Source organism: Camelina sativa, chromosome 14 (genome assembly GCF_000633955.1).
Source record: "Camelina sativa cultivar DH55 chromosome 14, Cs, whole genome shotgun sequence".
In the NCBI taxonomy this organism is placed as follows: domain Eukaryota; kingdom Viridiplantae; phylum Streptophyta; class Magnoliopsida; order Brassicales; family Brassicaceae; genus Camelina; species Camelina sativa.
Genome location: NC_025698.1, coordinates 29,332,440 through 29,337,778, shown reverse-complemented (window position 1 = coordinate 29,337,778; position 5,339 = coordinate 29,332,440).

Below are 5,339 nucleotides of genomic sequence, written 5' to 3'. Positions count from 1 at the left end.
TAACAAAATAACATATATTACGATACACTAAACTACAATCCGACAATTTTATTTGATGATAAATTTTTTTACCAAATAGATAAGCAAATAAAATATGTATACTTTTTTACTAAATAGACATGCAAATAAAAGATATATAACATACAAATTTATAAAAAAAATATATTTTTGATAATATAGCTTTTTACAAATTAGACAAGTAAATAGTAATAACTTTGTTGCTACCATAACAACATAATAATGGTCCACTAATTTACAAGATTAATTTCTTACATAATAACCTATATAACGTAAACTAAACAATTTTGGAAAAATTTGTTCGGTAATATACATTTTTACCAATTAGACAAACACTTTGAAAATGTAAAATAACACATTTTGTGAAACAAAGTTATATATCTAGAATGACAACCTCTTTGTGAAACATAAAGAATGTATGTTTTGGTCGTTATATAAATGTTATATAAAACGACACACTAAATTACAAACTTGAAATTTATTTTGAACGGTAATATGCAATTTTACCAATTAGACAAGCAAATAATAATATTCCATAAAGATAAATAATGGTTCACTAATCTACAAAACCTAAAATTTTGTTTCACAAGATTTAATTTTTATAGAATAACATATGTAACAATAAACTAAACAATAATCGATTAAATTTTTCAAAGTGTATCAATTTTACTAAATAGGCATGAAAATAAAAGGAATCTAATTTTTGAATGAATATATTGGTTCACATATTAACGGACATATTAACGACTTAAAATGTTCTCTACATCAAGCTAAAACGGAATCTTATTAAAACATTGTAATCACGGTTGAATGAATATATTATTGGTGCACTACAGGAAAATTGGGCATTGATAGCGTCCAATAAACGCTATCTATGTTTATAGTAGCGAAGTTAGAAACGCTATGTAATCGACCGCGACTATAGGTTCACGATATATAGTAGCGGTTTTTTGTTATGCTACTGTATAGTTCTTTACAATAGCGCTTTATAATATACAATTGTAGATTTTATAATAGCATTTTATAAGTGTTATCTTTCCTTTATTATACGTTATAATTGATGTGTATATTGTAGCAGTTTAGCTTTGCAATAAATTGGACTGCTATCTTTTGTTTGCAATGAGAAACTGAGTAATAATTTCTTTTTGGCTATATTGTATTACCAATCATTTTGGATCAAACCAAATATTCATAAATGATTATTGATTAGATCATCAAACGTACATGTGTGAAACAAACAACAAGTACCCTCACACAAAATAGAAACACAAGATCGATCAGAGTTTTAAATGTAAACAAGTTTGTCATTTGGCCAAGCTATTATACTACCCAAAGCATCAGCAATGATTTTAATTTCTGAATTTGCTCTCCAAATTGGGGCATCATCAATCGTAGGAACATCAACCCAAACCTTACTTGCATTGGGACCCAAAGCGACAAAATGAACTCTATCTTCTGGATTTGTTGAGAAAACTCGACCTTCTGCAACCTTTTCCCCAGATCCTTGCAATCTAAAAGAATACACTTTTTTCTCATTTGTGTTGGTGTTAGAGCTGTACCTACACTCTACAAAGAAAACTCCAGACAATTCATCACCAGTCCAGTCAAACAACAAATCATTCAATTAAAGTAGAAAATTCCAGAAATGATTAAAAAGATTTTAAGTCTTACCCCAGGTGATCTACTTTTTGAAATCATTTCATCTTTGCTTGCTTGTACACTCTACAAAGAAAATTGCAGACAATCTTATCACAAGTCCATCACAACATCAATACAAGACTAAGAAAGTGTAGAACCTTACCCCAGGTGATCTACTTTTTGACATCCTTTCATCCCTGCTTGCCTGTACACTATAATTCGAAGTTAGACATCACACATATATACCGCCGGTGAGTTGAGCCTTGAGTTCTTTAAGCCGCCTACTGCCCCAATAACCTTATGAACACATGAAAAATTAAAGAGTCTGAAGATACAAGAGACTAAGGCAAATATACACTAACACGTACCATTAACCAGCCTTACAATTCTCAACCACAATAGCTGACACCTCAACTGAGAAACCCACCAAAGAAAAAAAAAACAATATTGCACATAAGAACTCAATAATTCTCAAATGATAAAACAAAAAAAGCAGTTCAAAGGTTTTAATGAGAAACACACCTCCACTGTACATAGATATACAATGAATGAAAAGGGAGGAGAGTTTCTCTGTCGACCCATGCACATAGCACAAAACCCTTTCATAATATATGGACAAATCAAATCTACAACCACCTTTAAAAGCTGCTCACTCTCCACGATTTCAATCATAAGCAACCAAACACGGAATAGACAAAACTAAGATAATACTCTAATTCACAGATTTCACAAAACCATTAAACAAACACATGACTTGAAATTAAAACCTATCAAAACCTGCAACAAATAAGAGAACACAATTCAATCACTGCTCAACAAATAAGAGAACACAAGTTCTCCAGCTCCACTCAACACATCTTCTTAGTCCAAATCATCTTATGATTCCTGAGAAGAAGCTAACACAAAATTCCAACATTCAGAAACTCTTAATTAAATATTATAAGAGACTAGTAGTCAATGAGAAGAAAGACTATTATTTCACGACAAAGAATTTTTGAATCCACTTAATTATACAACTCCACCATTGCAATTTCTGATGACTTTAAGTGTCTCTAAGTCTTTAAAGGTCATCTTGAAATCAAGCTACCATATTGCTATAAAGAAACATAAAACACACAACAAATCCCCTTAATTATCGAAGTTTGAGAGCTAATAAACAAGATTATGATTGAAATTAAACTTGCCTTGCTTCTCATCTGAAGATCAACTTTAGCCTCTTTTTATTCAGATCAGAATCTCCATCTTGAAATTTTCTACTCCTGTTTTCAAATCGAGTTCAATAAACATTCATATTCACAGAAGCTACACCCATTCAAACCCAGGAAAAAATGGTTCAAGACTTCAAGTCCAATTTACTTTTATCTGCAATTTGATAACCGAAAAAAGAGAGAGTATAATTAGAAGTTCTGAATTAAAGAATCAATGGAGAAGCAAGCAGATAACATCTTTTTGCAACAAACAAATCAGATCTACAAGTCAAAACCTTTAATCACATCAGGAGCTGCAAAGACGACAACATAATCTCACTAAACCTAACCACAGAAAAAAAAAACCTTTCTCAATGTTCTTCTTGAAATCAATCCCTCACTCGGAAGAAACGAGAGACTTGTACGGAGATCTCTAGATCTGCAAGCGAGACCTTCCGATATGATTTCAAAAGACCAAACTCATAGCTAAGCGATTAAAGTGAAACAAAGACATGCAAGTATGTAATTACCTCAGATTTCACAATACATATGAAATAAAACGAACAGATCTAACAGAGGCGAAGAGAGATCTATGCGATGGTGGCTAGGGTTTCGAATCCCAATCTCTCTTGCTTCGACGGTGGCTAGGGATCGATTTCAAAAGGAAGAGTGAGAGGGAGAGAAACGACATGATAAAAATATGGATTTACTGAAGAAGGCATAACTAGGGTTTTGTTATATGGAGAAGAGGAAGATGATTCATCTGGTTTTGAATCTGGGATTTCATCTGATGAGAAGTCTGGTTCTAAATCTGGGGAATTGATAAGGAAAAAGTAAACGAGTGTGAGAAAAAGCTTGAGAATATGGACATAGATAGTAAGAAAAAATCTTAAGAATTGAAACAATGGAGTGAGAGGGAGAATGAAAATTTGTTAGCCGCTCAATTTTTTCATCAAGTACTTATCGAAAAATTAGATTTATTTTTCCGCCTCAAGTATGCATAGCGTTTTTAAAATACCAATGCTATGTATATTACAATTAAAAAAAGATATTCTTAAAAATAAAATATGATCAGTAAAACATAGCGTCTAAACGCTATCTAAAATTAAGGGGTATATCAACTATAGCAAAAAGACATAAAACGCTATATTATAGTGCTATCAATACTCTAATTTCTTGTAGTGGTGAAAGGATTTAAAATATTGAAGGCTTATATTAGGATCAAATTCCGTTTCAAGAATGTTGGAATAATGAAACGTCTTTAGTTTGGTGAGATGAAGCACTACATGGTAAGTGAATGTTAGCTCGTCAATTGCATCAGGAAGAAATCTTTCTAGTAGTGGGATTGTATGCTGAAATAGTAGTTGAAAGGATAGAGTAAATCCGTGAGTAGCTGTGTGAGATTGTGATAATTGATCACATAGAGCGCCTGCACTATTCGCTATCTCACCAATTGTGACCCTCTCTAAAGCCGCCCCCACAGATATCTAACGAAAGCTTCAAAATCTTGGACCAATTTGACTACTTTACTAGTAGCTTTAACATTCAATGAATTGCAAATCAGAATCCTATCAACAATTACAACAAGAGACAACTAATGCCTACGGTCAGCATCCATCTGGTCCGACAAAGGCAACAACTTGTCCAGCTTCAAAATGTCTACAAGTTGATCGTGTAGCTCCTTTTGGAAGAAATAAGAGTCGATGGAAGATGTATAATCATCAGATGAAGGGAATGGACCACAACTGAGACATCTTAAAATTCCAAACTCACGCAGATAAAAACGGATTGGATGTCCACCATACAAAAACCACATTTCGTGTTTTTTTTTCTGGTCACCAAATTGCGACAAAGGAATTGGTGTACAAGCTTGCCGGAAAGGAAACTATTGCGAACTGGCAATTGTAAAAGACGCTCGAAAAATGACTGTTGAAGCCATTCCAACTCAGGGGACCCATCTAGCGCCTCTAAGATGTCGAGCAGATACTCAGGCTTGGAGTAAGAGTTGATACGCCCTCTAACATGATACTTATCCGTTGCAAAAAGATGGGGACGAAGTTGTCCATCATTGGCTTCCAACCCATCTCCTTCAGCCAGATGGGGAGGAAGTTGTCCACCGTCGGCTTTAACAACATCTGAAGTTGGCTGCTGATGTCGCCGACCACACAATGGAGATTCTCTCTATGTAGACAAGATTACACGAAGTTAATAAGTTGTCCACCGAGATTTATAAAAAAATAAGCCGGAAAATTTGATTAATATTGTGTAAAACTTACTCAAAATTAGGGTCGCCAGAGTCGCAGCTGTCTCCAATTGTACTTTCACAAACTAGGATAAAGTTGGGGGGAGGTAGGCCATCAATGGGGTTTAATACAGATGTTGGTGGGATCGGATCTGAGTTTCCCTCGACAGTGAGTGTATTGGTTTCGATCTCTTGGAGGGTTGATACTAGGATTTTTGTGTCTCCTAGTAGGTCTCAATCAACCTTATGCAGTT